Source organism: Rhea pennata, chromosome 1 (assembly GCF_028389875.1).
Source record: "Rhea pennata isolate bPtePen1 chromosome 1, bPtePen1.pri, whole genome shotgun sequence".
Lineage (NCBI taxonomy): Eukaryota > Metazoa > Chordata > Aves > Rheiformes > Rheidae > Rhea > Rhea pennata.
The window spans coordinates 13,793,393-13,806,223 of NC_084663.1; positions in this window are offsets into that span (position 1 = coordinate 13,793,393).

Below are 12,831 nucleotides of genomic sequence, written 5' to 3' on the forward strand. Positions count from 1 at the left end.
GCTACGCAGCTATGATCCAAAAGAATAAGTACACAGCAACAGTAGGAAGCGTAAGGCTATCTGGAGGATTTATAAGGGAGAACACATTTATATAGATTTTGCCTCAAGTTTCGGTGAGAGATGGCCACCTCGTCAGGGCAGAAATCCCACCGAGTTCAGCGGCTGAGCTCTGCAGGCCCTGGGAGGCCACGCAGGTTCGGTGAGGGCGCTCGCCATCAGCGCGTCGCCCTCCTGCTCTGCGTGAGGCGAAGGACGGGCAACACGACCAAGCTGTCTTGCTCCGCACGGGGAAAACAAGTGTATCTTAGTTGCTTATGGTCGAGCAGCTCTGCTGACCTGCACCGCTGGAAAATCCCAGCTTGTGCCTTCCTTCGGACTCTTCTCACCTCTGATGTTCCCTGATCATTTATTTCCTCTCCTGTCGGTGTGTCTGAGGCTAAGCTGGCCCTCTCGTACCTGTGTCTTTTACTCACGTTTTATTAAACACAAGTCTATACTGACTGAAGCTGTTGCTGCTGTTACGTGCGCGTAAGGCCTGCTAAATGAGCTGGATAACGCAGCTACTCCCCATAGCTCCGCTCGATGCCCACTGACGATCGGCAGCCGTTCGTGCCCGTCCGTAGAGGTTTGCGCGAGCCGCTGGGTAGGTGCGCCCACGCCGGCAGCAACCGCACCGTGCAGCTGCGGCGAGCACCTCCGTGTAGGCAGGCCTGCCCCGCGGGGCCGCGCAACTCCGGTGTGTCACCAGCACTAAGCACCACAGCTCCGGAGACTTCTTTGGTAAATACATTTTGTCTATACTACAAATATAGATGCTGATATTTGGAGACTGTGCTAAGGACAGCTGACATCTGTGTAATGTGCAGTTTTTAATTTGATGGGGAAGTATCTCTTTTATGGTAGAACAACTACTGAAGAATTAGCTGGTTGTTGAAATATTTCATTTTTGGCATTGTTAGAAGTCTTTATCTAGCACCCATTACCATTACCTACTCTGCAATGTCAGTCTGCATAACAAGACAGAAATCCTAGTTCAGAGTTGTTCTTTGACAGAATGAGAATTTTAAACCAGTTTCTTGTTTCAGTATCCACGTGAGCCAACGAGGATCTCAGTCTAGTCCTGCTGCTTTGGTAGGTTTTGATCTTTCCATGTCTTGTGCACACAAATGCATTTAAACCTAGGATCAGCCCCACTGGGCCACGTGTGCTCTAAGAGTTATGTAAACCCAGAACAGAGATCTGCCTGACTCTTAATATGCCATGGACACGCTAATGTGCTTAGAGGGCTGATGTTCAGATTCTGCAGACGTTGGAGGCTAGAAGTAATGAACAGATGGGAAGGTACCAGCCATCTGTGCATGAAGTAGTTTTGCTTGACACATAGTCCTAAGAAAGGGAGTTTTAATAATTTTATTTTCTCCTCCAGTGGCAAACATTCCTTGTATTTTTACTGCTCAGACTGGTGCTATATATTGTCCATTATATGTGGAAATGAAAAAGATTTAGGAGCTTCTTTGTACTGCAGAGAAGCACAGATACTGAGGAGTCGCAAACTGGAGTTATTCTTGAGTCAGTGCATTTTATTTCTCATATTGTTATCTAATAGCTAAACAGAAACCTTTTTTTTATTTGAAGGGATTTTGGGGGCATATCATTTTATTAAACATTTAGAAGGATAGCTTAATATGCTTAATGCAACAACCTATATCTTAATTATAATCACACAGTTACTATTTCTTGAATTGTATTCACAGTGGTGCATTTCCCTTGGAGATAGTGTATGTATTAATCACGGGCAAGAAAACTCAGCTAGCTCAATTAGAAAAATTCCCTTGATGAAAGGCTGCAACAGAAGTTTATCAGTATTTTGTTTAGATCTCCAAACTATAGAATTAATATCATATTCACAAAGTGTAGTTTAGTAGGTTGACATAGGCTGTGTCAGGACAAGATACTGTCTTCACCAGTAACTGAAGCCGTATCTAAAATAGGCAAAAGTAAAAAATTTAATAGGTAAAATTTTTATAGCTTTTATAGCTGAGCTGTCTTGATTGAAAATCCTTCTAGATAGCAAAATAAAAAGCATTGTGCCATCTCTAGCTCAATCTTAGAACATCAAGTTAAAGCCCAAAATCCCTTTAGGGACTTTGCTTTGCTATATACTAGACAATGTTTACTGTTAAGTGCAGATGCAGTTTATAGTAGCAAAAAGCACACTTGCTAGAACAGCCTGGGCTTGATCTCTGAGTGAAATAAACAATCCCAGCAAAGGCATTTTCACCACTTTATATTATCTATACTAAACTTTTTACTAGTATAGAAATGTTGCACCAAATGGAATCCTACTCCTAATGGAAACTCCTAGGCTAGCAAAAGCCTCTCTGGTAAAATTGGCCCTTAGCAGAAGAAAATCAAAAAGCCTAAACTAGCCTCCTAATGGAAAGGAAACCATACCTGAGTCATCCACACTGTTTTGGAGGGAAGTTACTTCACAGCAATGTTTAATTAAAACATACCTAAGCATAAAATATTTATCTAATCTTGACATGACCCTTGAAAAAAACAATGCTTAGGAAAAAGTAGTTAAGATAATATTCTCACTGGACTTTAAGGCTTATTATTGCTTTAGATAGCAGTTCTTACTCAGTTGCTACATGCACATCAGAAGCCCAGTGGCTGAAGTGTGTTCCAGTAACTAGAAAGAAAAAGGATTGAGGAATAATAAGAGAAGAGAGGTCTAATAAAAGCAAAAGAGCTTTTTCTGTTTAAATGATATCATTAAATCCCCTTAGTTGACATATAATCAATATACTATACTTAACGAAATAATGACTGTAAATTTGATGTTCACCATTACAAATCCCAGCCTCTAACGTGATAAAGTGATACTGTAAAATTTGACAATCTTTGGGATCATGGGGAAGGAACTTAGTGAACTACAGAGGAAAAAAAGCAAATTGTGCTTCCAGATATTATGTGAAAAACTCATTAATATCTCTAGTACCTCTTTAGCTTCTGCTTAGGAGACATAATTGAGGCAAGGAGTAACTGGAACCATTACAGATATGTTTAGGCTGTGTCTATACTACTAATGGGTCAGGAGCATTCTCCAGCCCTGAAGCCAAATGGTACAATGTGTGTAATTTCATACAAACAAACTTTCCTACACTGAAAAGCAGCTGGCTGCATCAAAATTGCCTGTTGAAAGTGTTCCTTGGCCCACACTATTCCCCTAGCCATGCTGAAGCCCTGTCTGAGAGAATGCTAGTTGGCTTGAGCCAAAACTGAAGCAGGAATTTTGCTAACAATTTAATGGATATTAGTGATTGTGTAGCAGTGCTCAGGCCCATGCTCTGGTTTACTGGAACAGATCTAGCTGTAGATAATACCTGATTTTGAGATTTAACTGTGTATCTCAGGAAAAATTAAAATATGTTAAAAATTGCCACATTTGTTTCCAACAACAACAAAGCTTGGCAATTTCCATGTAAGTAAGCACTATCACGAGATGAGACTGTTTTAGTCAGTACCTGATTATATTGCATAACACTTTTACAAAATAACTATGTTTAATATTTATTTAGGAACTTCAATTACAGTGTTACAGTGTCTAAAAGGCCTGATGAGATTCAGGCCCTTTGTGAGGGGTACTGTGCAGCAGGAGAACAATCCTCACTCTTTTGCAATTGAATTTGTAATTAGAGACAAGACACAAAAACAGGTTTAATTAACAGCAAGAAGACATTCAGGATGTATGAGGGAGAAAAGGTCAATAAGAATACAAAGGGTAGTTCCTAACACAGGTTTTTATGAGTGTTTTAATTTTTGGTTATGAATTAGAAATCATAGAACATTGTGCTGCTTTCATTGCAGGCAAGATGAAAACAAGCTGTTTTCTGTCTCTAAATGTCATCTCTGAAATGTGAACCTCTAACATTCATTTTAGGCACTAAAATGGATTGAACTTACAAGTATCCTTTATTTAAATGAATATTTCTTATCCATAGTACAACTGCTTCAGTATGAATGTCTGTAATTGCTAAGATCTTAAATACACCCACTCTGATTTCTGACATGACCAGATCACTGGCTATATATGTCATCAACCTTATTCTCTTGCCATTTATACCTTTACAGTTCCATTTTATGTGACTGTAAGAAGTATTCAATCCTCGCTCTTGTGCATTTATTCAGCACAGCAGATCGGTTACTGTGAGGCAGATACGTGCATCTGACAACCCTGATGCTGGGTCCTGGCAGGGAGGTGAAGGGCCTGGCTACTTGAGGTGGGCTGGCTGTGTTCATGACTGTGAATGTAACCCTTTGGCAATGAGTGCCTGTTGTGTGAGTCCTCTATAATGTGGGAGAAAATCTGACTTGCCAAGACATTGCTTTCTTGTTCAGCATATGGTCAGCCCACTAAAAGAGAGGGCTCGCTGCACTGGCAGTACTATAAAGCGTTTGGAGAGGGACAATATAGCAAGTGTTGGGGAAGGAAAGGAGGCATGAGATTGTGGAAGGCTATACCCTGATATGCTTCCTTGTGGAAGTATGCTGGCTGATTTGAGGTATTCCAGGCTAAGTACATCTGTCAAAAGAGTATCTAGACTGTCTGAAGAGGATGCTAAAAGTGTGCACAGTTTAGAGGCTTCAACAGCAGTGTCCCTAATAGACTGCTGCTGATGATTAGCAGGTCAGGTCAGCTATTTATTCTGTATAATTTGTAGAAGTTGCCCTAGCATTTGTAACAGAGAATATAAACTGTCTCTTCCTCATGTTTGAAATCTTATAGATAGCCTGTGTTGGAGGTTCGTAGATCTGTATTTCTTGCTAAACTGTCTTGCATCCATTCTAAGAACCTAGGATAGGAACAATGTCTTTGAATTCATTGTCTTTTCTCATTTTTAAGTTAAAAGTCAGTGTAATACCTCTGAAGACAATGCAATATAAAACAAACTGGTCGTGAAAGAACTGGGGCCATCTTTTTCTCACATACTTTTAGAGCACTTACAGAAAGATAATGTCACATAGAAACATACAATTAGGTTTAGCTCAGTTGGTTAGAGCATGGTGCTGCTAATGTCAAGGTTGTGGGCTCAGTCCCTGTACGGGGTACGCTGAGGGTTGGACTAGATGATCTCCTGAGGTCCCTTCCAACCTTATGATTCTATGATCATATCTAAACAGGCTGCTTCAGAAAAAAGAGAACTAAGGAAACTTGGTTTCCCATTCATTTTTTATTCGCTTTTCTGAAGTCTGATACAGTCAGTGCTGCGGTCTGAAACCTCCTCCCTCCATGCCTTCCATGACATCTGTTTAATCCAGTTAGGCAAGCTGACTGGCCAGCAAGTGCCCATGGGCCAGCTGGCCAACTGGCTCGTGCTAAACATGATGCACATATACCTGCTTTTTCCATACATAAGGAATTAGAGTCTCCTTCCACTATCTAGCTACTGATGTTGAAGAAAATTATAGGAATTTAATTACTTTTGGCTGCATTAGGCTTGCTTCTAGGGTGCACTCCTGCAAGCTCGGAGGCCTTGGTCAGGATATGTCAGGGTCTGATGCCTTTTGGAGCATCATGTAGATCCCAAATTTAGTTTTCCTTTCTATGAAAATACAGAGAAAGGAACAGGTGCATACATATGTTTATTCACAATTCAAATATCACTGAAATCGGCCAGTTAGCTTGAAAATAGTTCGTCACGGACTGACAGAAGGATGGACACGGAGCATGGTATCACATGAAACATCACTCAAATCAGCTAATGCTGGCAGTATTGTGACGGAGAACTTTTGTATAATTTTAACTGAGTTAGTTTTTACATTATAATTAAAAATATATCATAAAATGGAAAACAAGGAAGAACAACAACTTTTCAAAATCTATAAAGTTACTATAGGGAAAGAGTTAGGTGTAAGAAAGAAGGTGTATAAAAGTGGGATAAGTCTGAGTTTCCTTGAGACTGCTTATAAATGCTCAGAACCAACGATCATCTTTTTTCCTGCTTGTGCAAACTGTTTTTGCAATTTTATTATACATGCATCCTAGAAAGGTAGGACCAGAAGAGGCTTTGAGAAATCTTGCAGTGCAAACCACTACATTCAGCGAGGATCTTTCATGTAGCACTGGAGTGCTACAACCATCAGCACAGCCCCCGGGGCACGTCAGGTGCTACAGGGAGCTGCTTCAAGCAGCGAGGCTGCTGCTGTGGCACTGACGGGATCGGCCGTTTCCCAGCCTGTGACTTCACTGCTGAATTACAGGGCTGAAATGAGCCTGAAACCTCTCCTCTTCTTCCTCTGCAGCTCCCGAGAGAGGGCGAGGGAAAGGAAATTCACTTTGATTCTAACAGCTGGCACTGAATAGAGAAGAAGGTTATAAATAAAGGTAAATAAAGAATGGGGCACGTAACTAAAGCTCTGAAGGTCATTTTTTGGTGTGCCGCCAGATGAGCACTACTCCCACTGGCATTTGACACTCAAAAGAGGCTCATTTAAATTGGGATTCAGGAGGATCCTCTATTTAAATCCTGTCTGACCTACTGACAGGCTCTACGAATACGCAGAGCTCCATCCTTCTAGAACATGCAGAGCTCCACGGGTCAAATTGATCCTCGCTGCAGCTACCTTGACTACAAAGGAATTATTCTGGGGTGAACTTGGTTCCTTAGACATTGGTCAACACAGCTGGTTCACTGAGTAAACGAAAGAATGAAAGCATAGATATCACTGCAAAGCAGATGCATCTGAACCGAGTCATTCAGTTTGGGCAAAACTAGAGAAGGACTGCACGCATAACTTAAAATGCATACATAACTGTTGATAGTGATTTAATGACAATGTAAACTATGAAGGTAACAGTGATTTCCTTTGAGGTAATTACTACTATCATTGTCTTTTTTGAAGGGGGTATAATTATCATGCACATTAAAACTTGAGAGTAGATTGATGCTTCTTTAAGTATGCAGATTTAGAGATACATGTTTTTCTTCAAAAATATTTTAAGTGACTCAAGAATACAGCACAATGCCACACAATGGTCTCTTCCATACAAAATGCTTTTAAAGTCAGATAACAAAGTAGCAATGTCAACTAATAAAAGATAATAACTGTTATTAAAAGTGCTTAAGCAGCATAAGGAGAAAAAATATCTGTAAAATGAAAACAGAAGTTGCATGTAAAAATCGTAACTTTTATGGATTTTGAGGTGGATTAAAAAAAAAAAAAGTGACTTCCTCCATGCCACATGCAGTGAGAGACTGGTATTCTCTTATTGATATTTAATTCAGGTATTTATATTTGATCATAAAAGTACTAGAAAATTCAGCTTTTCTCCCAGTTTTGCTGAGGATCCACAGGGACCTCTACAAAGATAGAAGTAAGTTTCCTCAGAGTGGAAATGAAGGAGTTAGGATCATGAGCATGTTTGCAATCCTAGTTGAAGGAACACCAAATCCTGGTGTCTGTCTTTGTTACACGAGAACTTCGGGGAGTTTAGAAAGTCAAGGTAAAGAGATCTAGACAACATGGTGGTTTATACATCCCAGTGTAATGTTTGCTTATTTTACAACAGTATGACAGCTTTGGCTCACTGAGTTTATGATTCGTTCCTACCCTGGATGATTTTCTGAGAGCCTGCTACTTACTCAGTAACACTTCATGATTTACAGAGGTGGTTTACATGGTGGTTTACAGAGCAATAGCAACAGATGTTCTCCGTCACAGAAAAGAATAGAGAGTTTCTTATGCGGGCTATTCCTGTCATTTCAGCTGAATGAGTAGTTACAAAACAAATATATTTTTTTTCATCCTTGCCGCTCTTGTCATGCAAGTTAAACAGGCGACAGGTTACAAAACACAAAATAAAACAACCTGTATAAAAATAATTTTCCAGTTTCATCTACGTTTCACTTTTCTTATGTGGAAGGTGTTCCTAGCTAAAACAAGACTGAGACTTAACAATCACAGAAAAATGTACCTGGTACAGTTTAAGAAACTTGGAGAAGTAACAGTGGCATTTTTCTACTTTCATGCCAGTTAGGATAATGGAGTTGCATCTCTAGATGCACAGTTAAAAAAAAAATCTGAAGAGGTTTTCTAGTTCATCCCCTTCCTCCCCAGCAGGATCAACTCTATCTAAATAGCTCCTGACAGATAATTATTTAACCCGACCTTAAAATTCTGCAGTGAGGAAGATTCTTCAGACCTCCCCACAATGAGCTGCTCTCCTTACAGTTCAAAAGCCTTTTGTAATACCTAACCTTGCAGTTTAAGACTATTACTTCTTGCCCTATCAGTAGACATGAAGAACAGTTCATACCTTCTTCTTCGCAGTTATTTTTATCTGTTTGAGAACTGCTATCATATCTTCCCTCAATCCTCTCATCTCTAGTGTAAACAAATGAATTCTTTCAGTCTCTCCTCATGGGTCATCTTTTCTAAATCCCTGAATGTTGCATGGGTCTCTTGTGATTTTTTTTATTGGTCTTTCTTCAAGTGAGGTGCCCAAAAATAGATGTTGTAGTCCAGCTCATATCTTATCAGTGCTGATTAGAACAAAACATTACTTCATGTGACTTTTATACATCCCAGTGTAATGTTTGTTTATTTTACAACAGTACAACAACTTTGGCTCATTCAGTTTATGATTTGTTCCTACCCTGGGTGATTTTCTAAGAGCCTGCTATTTACCCAGTAACACTCCATCTTGGTTCTGTGCTGTTGACTATTATTAAAATAAAGCTTAAATCCTTTCTTCTTGAACAACATCCATTTTCAGACTATTTCTCCTATTTGTTACATTTTTTAAAATCTAGTCTTATTCTTTATAGACCTTGCAATATCTGCTTTTTCAAGGGTACAAATTTAATAAGTGTCCTTTCTCTTCCATAATCCAAGCCATAAATTAAAAACTGAACAGTGCCAGGTGCAGGACAGACTTTTGCAAAACCCCATTCAACATATCCTAATAGTTGACAGAGGATGTTAGATAATTACTTTTTAAGTAGGGTTTACCATCCAGGTTTATAACCACTTCACAATAGTTTTGGCTGGATCAGTAGCGCCCAGCATTTTCAGGAAAGAATGCAGAGACTGTCTTTGAGTGAACTGAGACTCTTTGCCATGCCTTAGCTTCTCTCTGCCATATAATTGGCCTGAGCTCAATATTCTCTTGCCTCTGTCGTACGTACCCTTGTTATACGGCTAAAATGCAGCTACTCTCCAAAAATTACTAGGCACACACTTATGCTGTGACCTGACTCTATGGGCATAGCCCATTGCTTTATGACCTTTGGGCAAATCGGCTGTGCGGTTTCCCGATTAAAGGCCATGTGCCCCTCATGAAGGAAGGTGTCCTGGAGCAGAACAAGAGCAGTTCATGCGTGCCATGACCACTCCCGGCTCACTTCTGTGTGGCCCTTTGGAGGCTGTAACAGAGAATGGTCATGAGCTGGTGGAATTGGTGGAAGATTGAATCTGATCCCCAGAATGAGCCAGTGTATTTCCCTAGCTAGCTGTGAGTGCTTCCTGCAAGATCAGGTCAAGAGCCTTACCAAAGTCAATCTATAAAAAAGCTATTGCTTCTCCCTTATCTGCAAGGCCTGTTTCCCAATTCCAGAAGGTTGTTTTTACAAGGCTAGTTTTTCATAAAACCATATTAGCTGTTACTTATCACCATCAAGTCATAAGATAATTCAGGTTGGAAGGAATCTCAGGACATTTCTAGTCCAACTGCCTGCTCAAAGCAGGGTCAGCTGTGTGTTCACCCCAGGTTACTCAGGACTTTTTTCCAGTCAGATTTTGAAAAATTCCAAAGACAGAGGCTGCACAACTTCTCTGGGCAACCAGTTCCACTGCTCGACTGCCTCATGGTGAAAAAGTTTGTTCTTATACCCAGTCTGAACCTCTGCTGTTTCAGTTTCTGCCCACTGTCTTTCACCCTCCAACAACTCACCATTGTGAAGAGCCTGGCTCCATCTTCTTGATAACCTCCTCTTTGCTGCTGTATAGATAATTACTGTTTGTATTATTTGGGGAAGGGATTTCTTACAAATGTATTGTGAATTTTAGGATCCTCCTTTCCCCCATTTTTATGTTTTCCCATTTCCTTCTTTCTTACCTTAACCTTCCTCTACTGCTTCTCAGAAGTAATTGCTTCATTCATTCTCTAAATAATGAATGTTTAAGTGAGTTATATCAGGCTGACACAAGTTACAACATTTAGTTTATCTAAGCTGTCTTCATCTGTTCTTTTCCTTTTCTATCTGGAAGTCTTACTCTGTTCTTCTCTAACAGACAGATCAAAGCATTGCACAACAAACAAGCATTTACAGAAATGAGACTAAGGAAGTTAAAAAAAGGCAAACTGTAGTAAGTAATAGGAGAGGTGATCATAGATGAGCGCTTAAGCCAAAGTGAAAATGAGACCTGGCAGGAATAGTGGTGGTGGAGATAAGGACTGGCATTTTGCAGATTCACAGCAGAAAATGAGAAAAGAGAATCTGAGCTAGTTCACAGTGAAAAGCCTATCACAGTCTTATACATGAATCACTGTGGTTTTTCTATATCAAAAGAAGGGACATATTCTGTCTTGCAATGCTGAAACATCCACTTAAAAGACAACGCAGAATGCTCCTCTTTCCAAGTAATGCTTAAATAAAAAGCAAGTGAGTCTCAAAGACAATCTGTTGTTGAAGTCGATGCTATGCCAGCTGGCCTTTCCCTTTTATAGGACAATATTTTATTCTCTTTGATAAATTCAGTCTCTTGATTTTACAGTAGGGTGAGGGGATCAAAATGCAGTTTCTTCCAGAATGAGATCTTTTGTTTTGTATAATGCAAATGTAAATGAGGTAAATGGAGAAATCCCTCCCTCTATAATTACTATGGAAGAGATATTACACAAAGCTCCTATCACCTAACCAAAGATAGGTGAAATGAATCCAAACCCAACACTTTTACTACATCAAAATGTCTACCTCGCATATTTGCTCTAACTTAGAGTAATTAGGAGCTTGAGGTAGAATATACTGGATGTAAATCTGCAACCACTATGATGCAAGAAGTCAGATCAGATGATCAGAATTGTATTTTCTGTCTTTAAAGCGGGTAAAATCCCTAGAAGTTTGCAATACAAGAAGTCTGCAATGGTTGTAGACACTGGTAGTGTTCTCCAGGGGGAGTAAAACAAGGATATGGTAGCACTAGCCAAGACTAAAGTATTCTAAATAACCTAAAAGGCAGCTGCACTTATAAAAAGAGTTATAATCAAATTTACATTACCTTGGGGTTTAGTTAAAAAAATCAGTAACTTGGGGACTGGGAAAACTGTTCCATTGCAACTGTCAGCCACCATCCTGTGCAAGTCATCTGACTGTTTAAAGGGGCCGGTGTGTGAATCAGAGCTTCTCATTGACTGCACTGAGCTTTGATGCCTTTAGAATCTTTACATCTAAGTTTAGGTAAGGTTTCTTAACTACCCATATAGTCCCTGGCACTTCATGGCAACCTGTGTAGATGGGTTTTCCTTATTCAAATATACATCATTTGAGTTAGATTTTGTGTAGGAAAAGAGAGACAGTACATACCATTTTCAGAAATGTATCAGGACCTTATCTGGATGATAGAAAAATTGGCTGTAAATGTCATATACTCTTTCCTTCATTCATCCAGAGGCTGTGAAAGTTGTGAAAGAATAATAAAAAAGAATAGTTTTCTAGGGGGGGAGAAAAATGTGGGAAAGTCAAATGGAATAGCTGTGAGATTTGTACATTGGGCAGATGGCAGTAAGTTCTAAAGTATACTGGTTTCATTTTTTATACTTGATTGGGGAAAAATATTTCAGAATAAAATAAATACATTACATAATACAGACAGTAGATCTGCCAAGATTAACAGACTAGCATGATGATTGATAGCCAGTCACGAACATATGAGATTGGCTAATGCTTAAAATAGTTTAACTGCTGTATCAACACAATTACTGAAACCAGCCGGAGAGTAACAGCCCATTCCCTAATTCTGTTCAATCTACTTAGACACGATTTGGATTCCTATTCCAATCCTTCTTCTTTTGTTTGACATACTATGGCTTATCAGTTATGACAGCTGTGTGATGTTTGAAAATGACTCTTAGGTCAGTCATATTAACCCAGTTCTTCCATATAGATTTAGTTAAGATTTTCAAAGAAAGGAATATATGCCTAGAATAAGGACATTATTGTTGTGTTGCTTAAGGGTATCGTAAACAAATAACAGGCACTGACTGTACCCATTCATCCCCTATTTGCGCACAGGGAATCATACCTACCAGGTAGAATCTGAATTTCCAAAGGCAGCAGGAAGAAACATATTTAAGGCATATTGGATCCATATGCATTTGCATTGGTTCTGATGAGTTCAGGCCGTTTCAAACTCATTGCTTGCCTATAGATCAGGTCAATAGTGCGTATGCACTGCAATTTTTGCATTTCACACCAGATTTTCTGAGCATATGGTGTTCAAGTTGCATAGCTTTTGTGAAGGAGATTGAAGGTATTTTAAAAGATCAGAGTGGGCATAAAATAGAACTGACCTGTGCGTGCACGGTGTCTGGGATTCGTGGATGTTTGGCAGCCTGCTTGGAGTTGCTGCTCTGTGCCAGCTGCCAAACATCTGGAAGTTAGTAGTAAAATTTAGAAAAGTTGGGGGGAAGGAAGAAGAAGACCAGTTGGCAGCTGTCTCCCACAAAAAGTGGTAGGCCGGGCACTCGGTATACTTGAGCTATAAAAGGATTCAAGAAAGGCATCTATCTATCTGGGACACGGAGCACAGTGATTTACAGAAGCT